This window comes from Sceloporus occidentalis, unplaced genomic scaffold (assembly GCF_023333645.1).
Source record: "Sceloporus occidentalis isolate IW3139 unplaced genomic scaffold, rSceOcc1.0.p SCAF_36, whole genome shotgun sequence".
In the NCBI taxonomy this organism is placed as follows: domain Eukaryota; kingdom Metazoa; phylum Chordata; class Lepidosauria; order Squamata; family Phrynosomatidae; genus Sceloporus; species Sceloporus occidentalis.
Window position 1 is genome coordinate 2,691,587 of NW_028317016.1, and position 20,758 is coordinate 2,712,344.

Sequence of the window (20,758 nt, forward strand, 5' to 3'; positions counted from 1 at the left end):
CTTTTAAGTTTCTAATTTTTTTTAGGATTAATTTATATTTATGAACATCCACCATATGCAGCTGCTCTGAACAACAACAGTAAATGTACATCAATTTCAGGTATTGCTGTCTATTCAGGGTCCCTTAAAGAGGAACTTCTTCATTCTAGATCATTCCCAGTACTAATTCTTACACCTAAATATTAGTATACAATATACTACTATTTTTTTCAATATATTTGTAACTGTGCTCAAAGTATGATTCTTCTCTGTATCTTTATATTAAAATAAAACTTAAAATTTAACATTAGAAAAGTTAGATCTGCCAGATTATATATTCTCTCAATAGTCCAGAACTTGTAACTGCCTCAGAACAAGGTTGCCTACTCTACACTAGCTTTGTCTGATGTAGCGTCAATGGAACATTAGCATAACTGGCAACTGTACAAATTTTACCTGGAGTCTTCGGGTAATGCGTCTCTGGTTCACTCTCCTCTTTCTCCAAGAAGGTGAGTTGATTTAGCCACACCCACTTCTTGCCTAATTCTCCTCCTACTCCTTACCCAGTTAAGGCTATCTAGCACCACCTCTCATGGGGCTAGGTCCACCTCCTTGCAAAGCAACTCCCCCTAAATTATAGAATACAATAGGTACTTTTTACATTTTATAAATCCTTTTAATACAATTCATAGAAAAGCTTATTCCATTTATGGAATGACAGTTATGCACTGGCGTAACTACAGGGGTCGCAAGTGCAATGGGGTCAGTCCCTTTAGGGTGCCCAGGAGACCCCTGATACCACTTGTTGTGGTGTACATGTGTGTTAGTGAGGATAAGTAAGTGTGTGTGTTAGCATGTGTACATTTGTGTAAGTGTGTTTACATATGTTTGCCAGAGTATATGTTGGAAGAGGAGGGGCAATGATGGCACAAATAAGCTGTTTAGGGAAAAGGTTACGCTGTTTGGAGGTAAGGATGGCACTTTTAAGTTGCTTGGGGAAAATGTAGGACTCACAAGCTGTTCGGGGGTAGCATATGTTTTAATTTTCAGATCGGGACCCTGTTGTTTCCAGTTATGCCTGGTATGCATAATGTGTGTAGTGGTATAACTAGAGATTTAAAGAGCAAGCCCTAGCTTTTCATGCCATGAATAACCCGAGAGTGGAAGTCATCCACCATCATGTCTATATAGACCCAACCAACAAAGAAGATAAAGTTTTTAGCTGGTTAGCAATAATCTCCTTTTGACACGATCGACTGACCTAGCCAATGGAGAAAATATGTCAGTGTATGGAGTGTATAAACCATTTCCCCCAAACAAGGCACCAAGGGGTTAAATTCTCTTAACAAGGACGGGCAGTCTGGCCTTTAAAATTATGTCTATGTATGTACTGTATACATACACACACATGATCAGCTACAATGCACCCTTTTCTTGTATGTTATATCCAGAATACCTTTCTGCTCAGAATGCAGGCCTGTGGTCAGGCTTGCCGCTTCTACTGTCATGCTTCAAGTCAGCTCCACCACATATGTATATATAATATGCATCAAAATAAAGTATATATAGGCTTCTTCTGCACCATAATTGTAATTAGTACTTTTAGACAACAGATTGTAAGAAATTGCTGAAGGCAGTGGCTCTATTCAGCTGTATGGACAGTCAGAAGGAAGTGTTTCGCCTATGATGGATGATGTCAGAGATATACAAACTGCTTGGTCAGAACTGTGCTCTCTCAGCCTTTTCTGGAGAATAAGTGATGACTGAGTAATTCAGAGAAAAGGAGAAGATCTAATTCGTATGCCTCCAAAACACATATACTGAAAGCTGGAACAGAAATCTGGGTAATTTTCATATTACTGTAAGTGTGTGTTTTAACATTTTTTTATGGGAAGTGAGAATTTAGATTAAATAAAAAAAAAGATTTGCTTTTTAGGGTACTTTTCTTTTATTTTATTGATTCGTGAAGGTTTTAATGTTTCCAAAGTCACTACTCCCAATGCATTCTCCCATAGGGTGGGGTACAGACATACAAACTCATGTATTTCTCATGAGCATACAGAATGGCTGGGGAACCTAAGAATTATTGAGAAGATGCCAAAGTTATAGCAACATAAAAAATACCCCACATTTGTTCCTTTAACAATATAATATGATCACTTTGTGGCCGTTTATTGCAAACCCCTTATGTTGCTAAATAATAAAATGTTTTAAGAATGAAAGTTAAATATAGCTAAATACAATGAATACTCTGCTTCTAATATACCGGTACTTTTTAGCTAAAGCAGCTGATTATTATTAGAGAATGTGTTTCCTGTTTAAGGCACACTATAAGACATCTTATAGATGATTTCACATCTAGAAAACTGATAACAAAATGTAGCCAACAGGCTACATTAGTGGTGCAGGGTTCATTTTATCAACTGAATTGACTTTGTCATTATTTACTCTTTTTTGTTAATTACAAGATTCCTAGAATAACTAAATTGTCAGTGCTCTTGCAGAATTTTCAGGGCATATATCTTTGTCACGGCTCTGCATCTTCAGCACCAAGCAACAGGCGACTGCACCTGAGATTATAGGGTCTGTAGCTGCAGCTCTGCAGGACTAATTAGCACTATGGATACAATTATGCCCTGTCCAGATTGAGGTTAAGAAGAGACAAATTGTCCTTTTCAAGTGATTAATGTGTATTTATCTCTATTTTAGTTGTATCATAATACATGTTATATTTTATCAGATATACACGCTTACACAAACTTACAGGTACACACACATGATTAAACAGACGTACACGTACACACACATGCTAACACACATACACACTTATGCTAACACAAGCTACCACACACAGACTTACACATACTCATGCTAATACATGCACACTAACACATACATATTGCTGCTAACACAGACACATACAGTCATACGCATACTCCCTCTAACACACATACACACTGATGCTAACACATTCACATTCTCCAACTCCTTTATGAACTTTCTCTCACCCCCTCATCCTCTGACTCTACCACCCCTTACTTTCCCAGAGTGTTCTTTCACACATGGTCATATGATCCTGGCATGTTCCCTATTCTTTTTTTAGTGTTTTAGAGCGGCCCACCTCTGCTCTCTCTGCCATTAACTGTGGACATTACTTGCACCTAGAGTTTTTAAAGGGACAACAAGTTTTACGTCCCTTCTGGAGGTATGTGCCAGTGTGGCACCTCCTTGATGAGTGCCACTCGGGGTGGACCCCCCAGGTACGCCACTGCTGTATTTGACCATTGATTGAGGCCTGGATGTAATCTACACTTTACAATGTTCATTGATCTATCTCATCTTGCTCTGTTTCCTTTCTTCCTTACCTTGACCTCTACATTTGACCTGAATTTACTGTTTTACCCATCTTGACCTAAGATCGCATTAAAGTATCTTAACCCCTGGATGTGTACAATATATCAGTTTATGCCCCCAATCACTAAACTATTAAAAAATACCTTTATTAGCCTGCCAATCGCTTAAAATGGTCTGATTTAGGCAAGGAAATAACATTGTCTTTTAACCATGAGCAATTAATTACTGAGTAACTTTGCCAATGTTTTCTCCAGATTTCCACATCCATGTTGCTTTTGTGTTAATACATACATACATGCGTTTATTTAAGACACTTTTGTGGAAAAAAACTACAATGGTTTATTAGAAGTGCAAATACAAATGACAAATGAGAAGGAAAACAATTATAGAATTATTGATTGATAGAGATGAGTCCTAATAAAGTATCTATTGTACCTACATGTAAATTGACTTCTGTAACCAAAAACATTTCAACTGAGCAATAAGGGGCTCTTGTGTCATACAATGATCACACATTATTGATTGCTCCACATGCAGGAAATAATGAAAGAGAAAAAAAAAGTCTTCTTCTTTTAATGTTTTCATAATAGCGCAGATGTGCCAGAAATCATACTATATGCGGGTAGATGAGTGTCTCTGGTGATGCCCTGAATGCCAACCTCAGGAGATAAAAATAATACACTGTAGTCAGCTTGAACAGTCACATGTGGTTAAATACTTTTAATACAGTCTAGTCAGGTGCCCTGAAATGCTGGGTTGGAGATGTTAACTACTATATATGGGAACGTTAGTTAAAAGTATTGTTGCTTGTTAATATGTATTTGGTGCTTACACTTTTGGTTTGTTAACCCCTTAAGGACAGTGCTGTTTTTTTATTTTTTTTGTACCCTTCGTGACAATGGCTGTTTTAATGATTCTGCAGTGTTTGTGTTTAGCTGTAATGTTCTTCTGTCTTATTTTGTGCAGTAACACTAATTATTTTTATTATTTTTTTTAGGACATAAAGGAGATCCCATTATTTTGATCATATCATCTGATTTACTAAATTTTTTCAACCTCTATTTGAAACATATTTCACTCATCTACAAAAGCTAATAAAAAAGTTTGGACATACCCAATTTTTTTTGCCTTTTAGCAAGTTATAAGGCAATAAGTACAAGTAGCATTTTGCTATTTCAAAACCATTTTTTCAAATGTGGTCATTGCCCCCCTTGCCTTTTTGGGATGTCTTTGAAGCCGCTCAGTTCAATTTACCCCCATTAAACCATATATGTTTGAAAACTAGACACCCCAGGGTATTTTAAATGCTAGGGTTTTAACTCTTTCATTGTACTTATTCTACTACCAGTCTTTTGTCAAACTTTGTGGTAGTCATTTTTTTGCATTTTGTTTTCCCATACATTGTACTTCAGGAATGAATCTACAGCTCCTGGAATATGTCATTGCCAAAAAACACATCAATATGTATTCAGCACCCTCTCCCGAGTGCAGTTATTCTACCCATGCATATGTTTGTCTAAAAGGACACATTAGGTTTTTCAATGTTGAATTTTGTCATTTGATCATCCTGTACCGTATTTGGGACATCTTTGAACTTGACCAATTCAGTTTACCCCATCAAACCACATATTTTCAGGACACGAAGGGCTTCCTTTAGATTCCATTATCTACACCCTTGGGTAATTCAAATTCTGGTATTTTAGCTCTTTCCATGCCATGATTTTTTTTATTTATCCTCAAATGCACCCAGAGTGCTGCATGCAGGATACAGAGCCCTTTAAAGCAGTCTTAAGGCTGTGCTTTCTTGGCACCGATATGACATCCAGATCATAAATAAAGAGTGTTTTTTGTTTGAAAATAAAACATTTGCAAGAGGCATTTAGATAAATTATATTTCAGATGTAAAATAAAATGTATCTTGTTCATTTCTTAGGTATGGCACATTTCAAAATACACACATTTAATGTGGTGTGTAAATATATGCTTCAAACCCATTATTTTAGTAAGTATACTGCAAAAATAATTGTAATGTATTCATTTTATATCTGACTTTTTACATCTGCTTACAGCAGAAACCAGCAGGATTTCATGCGTGAAGCCGAATAGTACTTTTAATGCTGGTGTATATAGATTAAACCAGACATGAGCCAAACTGTCATTTGAGACACTAAATGCTTACTATGTGAATAACAAACAAAATAAGCATCCAGCAAGGGCTCAGTCAGTAATCCCCCATAAAATAGTATACAAGTTTGTACTGTCCACTATGTGACCAAAAGTATGTGGACACCCTTTCACATACTTAGGTATTTAAATCACAGTCATTGCTAATAATTTAATAAAATCAAGCACATAGGCATTTTATCTCCACAGATAAAAATTGCCAATAGATGTTATAGAGTTGTACTAAAGAGCTCAGTAACTTTAAACATATGTGACTACCTTTCAGCTGTTCTATCAACCTACTAATCAGTTTCGTAACCTCCACATGGAATCTGTTGTCTGTTGTCCAGAAAGACCTAAATCTTGTTCCAGCAAGTCATGGATGTGTTGTTAACGGTAGCTAAGTACGTGGATGACCCAGCCCAAAGTGCCAGAGCTCTGACTGCCATCACATGCCCCATTAATGCCTGTTCCCCTCTGCCCAATGGGCTGGACACCCCAATGCTCTGCTCAGAGGACAGGGATGCACAGTCCCTCCCATTTTACTTCATCAACAATCCCCTAAAATGGCTTGTATTGGCTCTAAAATTCCTGAATCATGGCAGATTTAGTTTTCATCAATTTTGCCGGTGATCGTCCTCGTTATCATTGATTCGTACAACCGCATTTGAATTTGTAAATATGAACATATGCAGTGGGGAGAATGCAAGGTAATACAAGGAGGGTTATCAGGGCATGGGACACATCTGACACACAACACATGACAACAATGATGTGACTTAGTAACAGGACAGGAATTTAAACAAAAAATCAATATTAACATTAGCATAAGTCTCCATCTACAGGCAAGGTAAATGGAAATCTTAGAATATTAAAAACTCAAATTTATATATTTTATATATTTGCAGAAATCCAGACTGCATCTCTTATAGAGTACCATGCTGCAAAATTGAAACTTAAACTCCCATGAGACTAGTAGAGATGCCTATAACAGCTCTCTGGAACCATATTAGCTGTTTGATAAGGTTGCTGATGTCTCAGCTAACAAGCTCCCAGCTGAATGTGTCCTATGCACACCTTATGAAGCATTTGAATTAACTTCACCTTTTTCCCTGATTCACCCTTTCTCCATGCTCTCTAACAGAAAGAAGCTTAAAGGCATTATTATGTTAAAAAATGTAAAAGTATTAAAGTGGTATTTATAATGATAGGTAGCCAGAAACATGTGTTCATCATCATAATAATGTCAGAAAGATTCAATGAAACAAATTCAATAAAAAATATAAAGATGATACTGTAAAGTAGCAATGTAATGTCTCAGGGAGCTGGTGATCAGTATCATCTTTATATTTTTTTATTGATTTTTTTTCATTGGATCGTTCTGACATTATTATCAGTTGTTTTTTTCCCCAGTAATGAAGATGTGATACGACAATAAACACTGTTGTATGGATTAAACAAGAGTACAAGGCAGATGGTTCTCACCTCACGTTTCCTTCTGGTCAGGCATGGAGATCTCTGTTTGCCAAGAAAGGCTCTGACTGACATTTGTGAACCAATTTCCATAAGCCAGGATTGCTTTTGTATGGCTCATCACCTATTTTCTATAGCTTGCCCACCTCTAAGTTGCACTATGTAATTAACATTGCTACAGATAAAATATAACAGTTGGAATATGTAAAATTGACATCAAGGCTCATAATATGTCATTCCTTTGATGCGGACACAGTGGCCATGAGACAAATTGTTTCAGCAACAGATCTCACTGCTTGGGCCAGGGCTTTGGTTATCAGCAAGTTGGCCTGCTTGGCTTCAAGAGCTTGGATAGGCACCGAGCTTTGATAAGTTCCATCACCCATTAGTCACTAAATGTTATCTCCGCTTGTCGTGGCCAAACATATTTTTGTTATGTGTTAAGACCACTTTTACAACTTTGCATCAGAATTACATTTTTATAAATAAAGCCCCCTTCACCCCATCTATAGGTATGCTACTGAATTGGCTACAACAATGTAACGGTGGACAATTTTGCTCTACAAAGTGCCACTTTGGTTCAATGCAGACATTTCACTGCTATAAAAATCACCTTTTTTAATAACTGCATAGTAAATTATGTGAAAAAACTAAAGCTGAGCACTTCAAATGTCCTACTAAAGATACGCTTTAACAAAAAATTTTAACTACAGTTTTTTTTCTGGAAAATATCTGTTAATTTGCTGCTTGATAAACCTTGTGTCATCTACAAAATAATTTTAGTTAGCAAGGTAAAATTTAATTTGATTAAGCTTCAAATAGTCAAATAACCAATTCAAATCAAATAGGGGCAGCTATACTTTTCCTAGCAAGGGCAAGCTGAGATCATCCAGGGACCCAGGCAAGAAAAACACATGGGCCCCTTGTAGTGATTCACCTCTCTTAGTCACACCCTATTATGCTTTTTATTGGTTAAGTCCCTCCCCTGTGCCCACCCACATCAGTATTTGTAGTGATTTAAAAAAACATAACTTTTAAACATTGAAGACATTGAAGGTGGTACAGCATACCTGCCATTGGGATATACTGAGCCAGACAATGACGGTGGTACAGCATAACTGCCATCACTATATACTGAGCAAAACATTGATGATGGTACACTAGCCGGTAAAAATCAGAATCAGACAAGCCAGGTCAAGAAGCCAAAATTTAGGAGTGTGGAACCGAATCAGCAACTGAAATAAAGGTCATCGGAAAAGCTGCGTCAAAGCCATCAAAATGCCAAATGACATAGAGGAGAATCAATGCTTACACCAACCAACCCAGTGTTTTTTAGGTCTCTTTCGGGTTCATCGGAGGTCAGCCGGGTAATAAGGGTGCATAATTGTCTTCACTGACGTCATACACATGCCTGATGTCCTCTCATGGGTGCCCACGAGATCCTGCAATCACATGGACGCATGGAGCATTAGTGGTGACAGTGCATCGCATATATACATTACAGTACTGTGAAATACAATGGTGCTATATAAATCAATAAATATTAATAGACTGCTTGTTTAACCTTTAAGAAAAGACTTAAGAAGAAGGTTGCAAAGGTTAGCATTTAACCTAGATAATGTTACCAATTAAAACAACATCAGAAATTTAGTTTTACATTTTTCTGTAAAAACATTGCCCATTTGATTATGTACTTGAAGTGGATGCTTCATAATTTATTAATGCCTATGGTGATCTAGTGCCAAAACAGAGGGAAGATACAGTCTGGGAATCAGTGAGAAACTAGATGGAGACTGTGATCCATAATTGGTCCTTCTGTAACTTTTGACATTGTGGCTGCAACAGGAAAAATTACAATAGCATAATTTTAATAACTAGTGTCTTCAATTTCCTTCAATTAGAATTATGTACTTGAAGTGGATGCTTGATAATTTATAATGCCTATGGTGATCTAATGCCAAAACAGAGGGAAGATACAGTCTGGGAATCAGAGAGAAACAAGATGGAGCCTGTGATCCATAATTGATCTTTCTCTAACTTTTGACATTGTGGCTGCAACAGGAAAAATGACCACAGCAGAATTTTAATAACTAGTGCCTTCATTTGCTTTCAATTAGAATTATGAGCTCTAGGTTCACATCAGGGAGGGGCGCAAACAAAATAGCCACATTTTATCAGAGCTCTGAATAAGTTACCGCCTTGATCCGTTACATCTACACACTACGATGATCTCAGAGGCAAACCAACATCATAATCTGTCCTACAAATTACTGCAGAATCACCACAACTACATCTTTTGATTTTGGTTTGTTGCTTTATTCCCTGGAAGCTTGAAAGAGTAAACCATGTTAAGCATGGCGGATTACCCCCCCCCCGCCACAGCATCTACCTTCCACCAGATCTACCCGAAGCCTCAAGTGACCACAACATTGAACAGGGCCATTCTTTCTTCTTTCCTCTTAACTTTTCTCTTTTTTTAAAGCCCTGTGTCCCTAGAGTCCTATGGAGATATATATATATGGCATAAGTGGTGATGAACCACCTTCATTTGACCTGGTTTACGTTATGTAGGGGTACAAGGGGTGCCCACTGTCCAATAGTTTTTTAATCTGGCTATAGAATCCCTGATAAATCTAATAGAATCTTTAAATTGCAACAAACTTGTGTACATGCAGGACTTAATCTACCTAACATATATGATTATAACCAAGCTGCCAACTATCACATAGCTGTAGACTGGAGTCTGGGTGTTAGCAGATTTACTTGGCCTGCCTTAGATCAGCAATTTTCTAAGGAATTCTACAGGGCTTACTACATGACACGTTATTTTTTCTTGCACAACAGCACACAGTGTAGGGCAGGCACATTGTCATGGTCCACTCTCTGCTGCCTGAACCATGGCTGAATCATACGTCAGGCTAATACATCTGCTACCACTAGTGGCCACCCTCCTCCCTCTGGAGTGATCTGAACCTGATTATCAGGTACAGCTGCGCCTCATGGACTGAGTGAAGCCCTGCCTTTATAAGACCTGCCCTGCCCATCAGTCAGGGCCTTGGCATTGTAGTTGTAGGACTGCCTTTGCTCTGAGCCGCTACCTGTACCTGAGCTTGCGCCTGAACCCGTGCCTGGGCCTGAACCCGTGCATGATCCAGTACCCGAGCGTAAGTCCATACCCGTGCATGAACCTGTACACGTGCCTGGCCTGGTGGGCCTCCGTTCCCGTCCGCCCTGCCAGTGGGCCTCCGTTCCCGTCCGCCCTGCCAGTGGGCCTCCGTTCCCGTCCGCCCTGCCAGTGGGCCTCACTGTTACCTGTGCCTGAACCTGCCTGTGGGCTTACCTGCCAGTGGGCCCGCACCCGAGCCTGTACCTGTGCCTGAACCTGCCTGTGGGCTTACCTGCCGGTGGGCCCGCACCCGAGCCTGTACTTGTGCCTGAACCTGCCTGTGGGCCCGCACCTGAGCCTGTACCTGTACCTGCCTGTGGGCTTACCTGCCAGTGGGCCCGCACCCGAGCCTGCACCTGCACCCGAGCCAGTACCTGCACCCGAGCCTGTACCTGCCTCAGCTCCCGTCTCTCTGCCTCAGCTCCCGAGCCTGCACCTTCCTCTGCTCCCGTCTCTCTGCCTCAGCTCCCGTCCTTTCCAGTTCTGCTACTCTGTCTGTACCTATCTCTCTGTCACCATGCATAAAGGAGTACAGACAGAGTCCCCCGTATCCCCTGCACATGGACTCCTACCAGACCTGCTCGCCCGGGTCCTGACACACATAGAAAATAAAGGGTTACATTACAGAATACACTATGCAACCTAAGTTTAGATGAAAAATACAGGGATGAGGTGACATGAGGGTATCACAAAGTGCCACGTCAGAACAACCCTTTATGACCAATTTTGGACCAGCCTGGGGAACCAGGAATGCAGCCGAGTCATGTAACATGGTAAAAGCGTAGTAAGAGCTGTGATGCTGTAAACCCCAGGGAGATGCTTAGTTTGGCATTTGGGTACAGGTGCTACGAAGATCATAAATATGGGTCCCTGGGGTGGAGCAATTGGATAGCAGGGTGGGCCAATGCTCTGTTCCCCCGTTCAGTGGAAAATCCATGCCGGCTTTTCCAAGAGGTTAGAGGTCTGCAGGATCTGGTCCAGGTTTACTATGGGACCTGCATCAGGCACAGGTGCTGGGCATTAAAACTAGACTTGCGCATTCGTCTTCGGGCGAACATGAAAACGAGCACGAAGAGGCCGTTTTTTTGTTCGTTCCAAAGGAACGTAGAACAGAATACAGTGCCGGCAAACCATAGGCGAAGACAAAGACTCACAACCACGAAGAATCTTCGTTTTTGCCGCGCAGCCGCCAAAATTTCAAACAGGAGTGAGCTGATCCTCGTCTCTCCAATCTGCTCACTCTTGTGACGTCACGCTAAGGGTCTCGTCCAATGCCTGTGCTGCTGTTTTTTGAATTTCTGAAACCGGCTTTATAAGTCCAGAGCTTGCCTGAGAGATCCATTCATTTTTCGCTGTGACTGCTTTGGCAACACTGCTGTGCTGCATCCGAGCATTACAGAGAGATTGTTCTGTTCTGTGTGAGACTGGTAAGCCTCAGCCTGCCATTTCTCACAGTGTACTGTGTTCAGTTCTACATCTACTGAATTAATAATTTTATTAATTTAATCATTTTTTAATTTACATTTTTTTCAGTGCTTTTGTCTGTCATCAACTGTGTAGTGCTGTTGAGTTGACAGTGCACCCAGTGCCTCACTGGCACTGGGGTGCCCTTGCACTGGGCTGGCACTAGTGCCTACTGCCTGTCCTGCTTAGATAAATTAAATAATAGAATTTATAAATAATTTAATAGAATATATTATTAATAATTGAATACATTATAAAATTATATATTTATTTGTCAGTTATATATACTATAGTTAGTAATCGTATACTAGTGTAGAGTGTACAGTAGACATTCAAGACATCTACTAGTGTCTAATCTAAAATCATTCAGTAATATCAATAATTCTATAATTCATTTTAGCTAGTTTAATAGTTAATTAGCTATAAATAAAATGAATAATTAATTACTACTAGCGTATAGTTCAGCTAATCTTATTAGTACTGGTGCTGCAGCTCTATAGTTTATGCTTTGTTTTAGTCCATCAGTGAAGTGAACTTGTTGGGCTAGTGAGTGCAGCCGCATAAGTGCTGCGTTCTTTTTTGATCAGCAAGCAGTGACGTTAACTATTTTGCAAAGATTTTCTCATTTATTTTACATTTTATTTTAATTTTATTAAAAGTACCCTTAGTGTTTTGCTCACCTCAGTCCATCAGTGAAGTGAACTTGTTGGGCTAGTGAGTGCAGCCGCATAAGTGCTGTGTGTTTCAGCAAGCAGTGAAGCTAACTGTTTTGCTGTGACATTTTATTTTATTTCTAATTTCTTTTCAAGAAAGATTGACTTTTAAGCAAAGCTTCAAGCTACTAGCTGTAGTACTAAAATAATTCTAATCTTTAATCTTAATCTATAATATATTATATAACATAATATAATATAAATTCTAATTCATAATCTATAATATAAGTAATTCTAAATTCTAATTCATAATCTATATTCTTCTATCTATAATCCATAATATAAGTCATTCTTCTAATATTAATTATTATATAACATAATAAATTCATAATCTATAATATATATAAGTAATTCTTTCTAATTCTAAATTCTTTCTAATTCATAATCTATGTTCTATCTATAATCCATAATATAAGTAATTCTAATCTATTAATAATATAATATTATCTATAACTTAACCTCACTTTATCTTAGTGGGCTTGAGAGCGTCTGCCTAGAGTTAGACTAGAATACTAAGAAATATAGCTTTAGGTTTAGCATAGTAGTAGGATAGGCTCTTAGGCCCGTGTAAATTCAAAGTCTTACATTTTTTTATTTTATTTTTAATTTTTAAAAACTACACTACACACACAACACAACATTTGAAATGGATCCTCCTTTTGGGACTAAGGAGGGACAAGCTCCATCTACCACCAGCACCACCACCAGTTCTAAGATGCAGCCTTTGCGTCAGTCTAGTCGGCCAAGTAAGCCAAGCTCTTGCTTATCATTTGGGGAAGCATTGCTTGAAGGATCATCAAGTAAAGGAAAGACACCAAAAGCAGGCAGTAGTAGTGCTGCTAGGCCCACAAGCTCTATGGTTTTTTACGGAAAGCCTAAAGCACCAGAAGCACGTTCAAAGTGCCTTTTGCCCCAAACAGCATCTTCCCCATCCACAAGCAGCATGCAAGGTACCAAGCAGAGCCAAATTAGCAGCAAGACTCAGAGGGGTTTTCCCAAACCAAAGCGATCTCATTCCTTCGTAGGGAAAACCACCACCACCTCTACCGCCTCTACCACCACTAGTGCTGCGCCTACTGTTCCCACCGGTACCACCACGCCAAGTCTTCCTAGTACCTCTAGCAAGCCACCAAGTCCTTACAATATTTTTGTAAAGACAGTTAGAGAGAGGGCTACACATAGTGGAACTCCACCTAGCGAGGTAGCAGAGGAGCCTGAGACTGAGAGGCCAAGTGCAGAGTCTGTTCTTCCTGCTCGCACTACTACTAGTCACGAGTCTCACGACGATATCAGTCTTAGCTCCAGCCTAGCAGGAATTCCATTCAATCTGGCTAATGAAGAACTAGACTATGAGCCAGAGGAAGTAGAGGAGATGAGTGGTCAGAAATCAGATTCCTCAGGGAGCAGTGTCCAAATGACTAGTGCACAATTTTCCCCTGAGCCTCCACCTTCTGCGCTACGATCATTACCACCACCAGCAGCAGCAAAACCTACCAAAACTAGAGTTAAAGCAATTAGCAGTCCCACTATGGCCAGTACTGTTACCACCAGTCCAACCACCACTAGTTCTGCCTCTGTTCATCCACCCCGAGCAGTAGAAGCAGCACCCAAGGCACACTCCAAGGCTATGCGCGCCCCAATTTGGGAGCACTTTGAAAATGTTGAAGAAGGGCGCTATGGAAAGTGCAAACATTGTGGGAAGCTAATAAGTAGAGGGAAAGTGTCTGGCCATTTTACCAGTGCTAGCATGAAGCATCACCTCAGCACTCAACACAACGCTGTGCTATTGGGGAAAGATGCAGAAGTAAAACTTAGTGCAGGCAGCATAGCTGGTGGCCGTGGAAAAACCCCAACAGCTGCTTCTGAGCCAATAGCAGCAGCAGCAGCAGCTAGTGCTGGCAGCCAGAGACCAAGGCAGGTTGGAGCACTGCATGTCCAGCCCACCCTGGAACAATTTGTGGCATTCCAATCAAAAAGGTCAATGTCCAAACAGCAGGCCAATAAAGTAACGCGACTTATTGGTCAGTTCACTGCTGTTGGAGTGGCATCCTTCTCTATGATCGAAGGGGAGCCTTTCAAACAATTGATGGTGGCTGTGGCTCCACAATATACAGTTCCGTCACGTTCCACTTTCAGCAGGAACATTGTCCCCTCATTGTTTCGGTCCTGTGTTTCAGCAGTGAAAGAGGAGCTTTCCAAGGCTGCTGGTCAGTCTGTTCATTTCACAACAGATTTGTGGAGTGCACCTAGTGGTGGCAGCCCGGTGTGCCCAAGGAAGCTGCTGCAGCAGGCTACCGATCATTCCTTCTCCATGCAGAAGTGATGGATGATAAGCACACTTCCCAAAATATTCTGCATGCGATGAGGAAAATGTTTAGCCTTTGGGTGGGAGCAGAGGCAGGCACCAATGTTGAAGTTGGTTTTGTGGTAACTGACGGAGGTGCCAATATGGTAAAAGCGCTGCGAGATGGTCATATTGTTGGTGTGCGCTGTGCAGCCCACATCATCCATCTTGTAGTGAAGGCAGCAATGTCAGAAGGAACTAATGTAGCAGCAGTAGTTCTGTCCCGCTGCAGAAAGATCGCTGGGTACTTTCATCATAGTGTTAAGGCTAGCCAACTTTTGAGGGAAGAGCAAGAGAGGTCAGGTCTTCCCGTACACTGCCTACGTCAGGATGCCAGTACACAGTGGAACTCCACGTTAGACATGCTGGAGAGGATTTTGGAGCAGCAGAGGGCAATCCATAATCTTGCCTCAGAGCATAATATTGGGATTAAGATCAAACACTGCCAGTCTGGCCCAGGTAATCCCAGTGTTCTCCCATCTAGGCAGCAAGATGGATGTGTTCCTTGAAAACCGTGAGGCTGTTCAAGGTGGCACTCTACATCCTGACGTAGCAGCCATAGTCAGGAAGCTGAAGGATCTGCTAAAAGTACACCTTCGCAAACGCATGGAAGAGAGTTCTGAAATGATGCTAGCGTGCCTTTGTGATCCAAGAATTAAGGGAAAGCTAGCTTTGAAATTCAATGTTCTCAGTAGCTACCGGGAGCAATTGGTCAACAAGGTGCGTGACTGGCAGCGTAAAATGGGAATGCTGTCGGAGGAGGGAGAGGTGCAGGTGGAGGAAGAGATGATGTGGTCTGCTACTCCTAGCAGCAGCATCAGCAGCAGTGCCACAAGCATCACAACACAGTGGAGCAGCTGCGTTTTGGGAAGAGGCACTTGGGAGTATAGTTGGACCATCTGACAGAGCTAGCAGCAGAAAGGAGAGTAGTGCTGCTGAAATGGTCAAACTTTGCCTCTGTGAAGTTCCTTCTGCACCTAATGTTGATCCTCTTAGCTACTGGGATGAAAAGAAGAGTGTGTGGCCTGCACCTCATGGGTTGCACAGCAGCTTCTATCATGTCCGCCAACCACTGTTCAAAGTGAGCGCGTGTTTTCTATGACTGGAAACATACTGAGTCCACAGCACTCACGCATGGCACCTCATCTGATGGAGCAGATTGCCTTTCTTAAATTCAATCTGCCCAAATTGGGTTACCCAGCTCTTAGCTTGGAAAGTTAATTTTCTTTCTCTAATGTTCAAGGTAGTTTCTCCCCCTGGTTGCACGTGTTTGTGGTGTGGCAACGTCTGCTACCTCCGCCGGTGTAGCCAATTTCTGGAAGTCCGCTCCCAAACGTCTAGGACTGACAGTCTTTGGATGCTTTGCCCTGGGGTGAAACAGGTGAGCAGGTCGTCAATTGCCCACTCATTCACCTTTCCCAATGCTGCTGCTGCTGCTTCTGGTGGTGGTGGTGCCAGGGTGTCTTCTCTGCCAGTTCGCTTCCTGGCTAGTGTCATGCCTGAAATGTCCAAAATGTTCAAGGTAGTTTCTCCCCCTGGTTGCACGTGTTTGCGGTGTGGCAACGTCTGCTACCTCCGCCGGTGTAGCCAATTTACGCTAGGGCCTAGTGTCTGAGTTCTGGAAGACCGCTCCCAAACACCATGGACTGACAGTTGTTTGGATGCTTTGCCCTGGGGTGAAACAAGTGAGCGGGTCATCAATTGCCCACTCATTCACCTTTCCCAATGCTGCTGCTGGTGGTGGTGCCAGCGTCTCTTTTCTGCCAGTTCCCTTCCTGGCTAGTGTCATGCCTCAAATGTCCCTAATGGTAAGGGCAGTTTCTCCCCCCTGGCTGCGTCTGTTTGCGGTTTAGCAACGCCTGCTACCTCCGCCGGTGTAGCCAATTTACGCTAGGGCCTAGTGTCTGAGTTCTGTAAGTCCGCTCCCAAACGCCATGGACTGACAGACTTTGATGCTTTGCCCTGGGGTGAAACAGGTGAGCGGGTCGTCAATTGCCCACTCATTCAACTTTCCCAATGCTGCTGCTGATGCTGCTGCTGGTGGTGGTGCCAGCGTCTCTTTTCTGCCAGTTCGCTTCCTGGCTAGTGTCATGCCTCAAATGTCCAAAATGTGTAAGGTAGTTTCTCCCCCTGGCTGCGTCTGTTTGCGGTGTGGCAACATCTGCTACCCCTGCCGGTGTAGCCAATTTACGCTAGGGCCTAGTGTCTGAGTTCTGGAAGTCCGCTCCCAAACGCCATGGACTGACAGACTTTCATGCTTTGCCCTGGGGTGAAACAGGTGAGCGGGTTGTCAATTGCCCACTCATTCAACTTTCCCAATGCTGCTGCTGCTGCTGGTGGTGGTGCCAGCGTCTCTTCTCTGCCAGTTCGCTTCCTGGCTAGTGTCATGCCTCAAATGTCCAAAATGTTCAAGGTAGTTTCTCCCCCTGGCTGTGTCTGTTTGCGGTGTGGCAACGTCTGCTACCTCCGCCGGTGTAGCCAATTTACGCTAGGGCCTAGTGTCTGAGTTCTGGAAGTCCGCTCCCAAATGCCTAGGACTGACAGTCTTTGGATGCTTTGCTCTGGGGTGGAACAGGTGAGCGGGTCGTCAATTGCCCACTCATTTGCCTTTCCCAATGCTGCTGCTGGTGGTGGTGGTGCCAGCGTCTCTTTTCTGCCAGTTCGCTTCCTGGCTAGAGTCATGCCCAAAATGTCCCTAATGGTAAGGGCAGTTTCTCCCCCCTGGCTGCGTCTGTTTGCGGTGTGGCAACGCCTGCTACCTCCGCCGGTGTAGCCAGCTTATGCTAGGGCCTTGTGTCTGAGCTCTGGAAGTCCGCTCCCAAACGTCTAGGACTGACAGTGTTTGGATGCTTTGTATTTAGGAATACTGATTAATTATAATTTGAAAGAAATGATTAGGGATAACTATCTAATACTACTTAATAAAATGAGAAAAAAATTACTAGACTGGAAAGGGCTTGAAATCTCATGGCTGGGGAGATTAAATGCAATAAATGCATATTACATCCCAAAAATTTTATATATTTTAAGAACCATTCCACTAAGAGTTCCTTACTCTATTCTCCTTCAACTCCAAAAGCGTATCCAAAAATTTATATGGCAAGATAAGACCCCGAGAATTTCCTATACAAGATCAGCCAATAGCATACAAAAAGGGGGTCTATCCTTCCCTAACATAATATAGCTACACGAAACCTGTATGTTTACCCATTATCTGTTATGGGATAGACCTAGGGATGATAACACAGCTTGGTTTAAAATGGAAATGGACAATATTAATCTTCCACAACCATTTAATTTGATTTGGATAAACCATGATTTAGTTAAAAACATTTAAATCGATAATATTGTAATTAAAGATCTACTAATATCTTTAGACAATTAAAAAGAGTATGAAAATCGAGAAAGGAGTACAATACTCTGCTCCATTAGAAGCATTGACAAATTATATTAAAGATCTAAATATAAGGAATTGGACACAACTCAATATAAAACGTATATCTGATTTATATAATTTAGATACTCTCCTTCCATGGTCTACGTTGAAAGAGAAATGGGAAATCCCAAATAAAGAATTTTATAATTATTTGAGAATAACACATTTCCTTCAATCAGTTGGAATCACACGTTCTATAGAATTTGAATTTTTTTTAAATAAACATTATAAATCACGATTAATATGTAAAGTCAAACTGTTGAAAGAAAATTTAACAGAAACATCTCCACCAAATAAAGATAAATGGGAAAAGGATATAGGAGAAAAATACTCAATAGAGGATTGGCTACAAGCCTATAATGATATTAGGAAATTCTCCCATTGTTTAAGTATGCAAGAACTGCATTATAAAATAATACACAGATGGTATAGGACCCCAAATTTAATCTCCAAATTTGATAAAAATACTTCTATATTATGCTGGTGTTGTGGGAAAAAAGATGGTACTATTTACCATATGTGGTGGGAATGTGAGGAGCTAGAAAACATTATCACAAACTTATTTAAGATTATAAGAGAAATATTAAATGTAGACATTAATCCATCACCCCAAATATTTCTATTCCATATTGGTTTAACTAAACTACAAAAACTAAAAAAAAATTTACTGGTTCAATTAGCCCTGGCCAGTAAACTTGTTATAGCAAGAAATAGGAAGAAAGCAGGGAAATTATCCTGAGGAGAGATACATAAACAGATACAATTCCAATGTAAAATGGAGGAGGGCTATTATCAGAGTATCGGAAATAATAAGAAATATTTGGGGATATGGTCCCGTTGGATTACCTATGTACATTCTATAGAATAAGCTAACCCTATTTGAATTCAACAAGACATTACCATATTATAGTTGTATGATTGTAGTATGAATGTATGATATTTATTAAATACATATTCTTTTGCTTTCATGTGATAGGAATATAATTTAATATAATGGCTACGGCAATATGTGATAACAAAAGTAAGAACTAACTACTATAAAACATACTGTTGAGTCTGAAAGATATTGTTAATAGCCAATACTATAAACAAAGTGATTTATATTATAAACTATTATTATATGTATTTATTTATTTATGTTGTTTGTAATATTTGTAATTTTATAGTTAAAAAAAATCAATAAATATTTTGAATAAAAAGTAAATAAAAAGTCATACAGGAATTAGCTCCATCAGAGACACAAAGCATTCCCCATGCTGATCACCCTTTACCTTTATATTGTTAAACAATTATATAACTGTATCATACTTCTGCTAAACATATAAATACAAGGCTTGACAACATAAAGGCAGCAGATGGGAAAGTAATAAGGAGAAGAGAACAGATTGGCAAATGGGTAAACGCACATGGTTAAAAGTATTTTCTCCATGATGGATGCATATTCATGTGACTGCTCATAAGAGACAGAATACATGAAAAAACAAAATCTCCCTTGGTAGTATAATAGATGATTTTAACGTAACACATAAAAAAAAAGTTGATGCTTTATTATAAAACCGTAATCTTGTTTGAGCACATCTCTCATCAACTTAACACCAATGACATGCCCCCCAACTGTCCCGATTTGGGTGGGACAATCCTGATTTTGGGTCTCTGCAGGACTAGTTGGGAGATCTCGTTCTCCCTCTAGTCGGCTCAACATTAGGGAGTGTGAGGTCTGTCACTTCAGACCTCGCTTTACTGTTCCCTCATCACTACGCGCCGGCAAATAATGCAGAGTGCGGGGATATGACATCATCCCTGCGCTCTGCAGCAATAGCCTGCATGTAGTGATGAGGGAGCAGTAAAGCGAGGTCTGAAGTGACAGGCCTCACGCACCCACCACAGGATAGAGGATGGAGAATGAAGGACGAAGGAAGAAAGATGATGAAAGAGGTAGGAGATGGGGAGAAAGGGGTGTAATGGCAGTGTAGATGAATGTATGTGTTTGTAAGCTTGTGTGTGTGTATGGACAGGTGTGTGTAAGAGCAGTATAGGTATTTGTAAGCTGTGTGTAAGGGCAGTGTATGTGTATATGTGTGTGTAAGGGCAGTTTATGTATATGTGTGTGTGTGTGTTTGTAAGGACAGTGTATGTGTATATGTGTGTTTATGGGCAGGTGTGTGTAAAGGTCGTGTGTAAGGGTCCTGGGAGGGAGGCAAACATTAACCTTTTTTTAATTAAAAAAAAATCTCTGCTGTTGACTTCTCTTCCAATGATACTCAGTCAGCATTATGATGGACACCTGGCTGGCTGAGAATCATAGGAGTTGTAGTTCACAGCTAGCATCTGCAGCTTTACTGTTGACTGCACTAACCATGATGCTCAGCCAGCATCATGGAAGCAGTATGTCTGGCTGAGCCTCATGTGAACTGTAGTTAACAGCAGATGATATGACAGGTGTTAGTTGTGAATTTAAACTCCCACGATGCCTATTCATGTGGACACCTGGCTGGCTGAGCATCATGGGAATTGTAATTCACAGCTAACATATACTGTTAACTGCACTTCCCATGATGCTCAGCCAGCATCATGGAAGTAGTATGTCTGGCTGAAGCTCAAGGGAATTCGATGCGTTCTTTATTTTTAATATGCATGACTGTGCTGACATTTCACATTTTGAAATG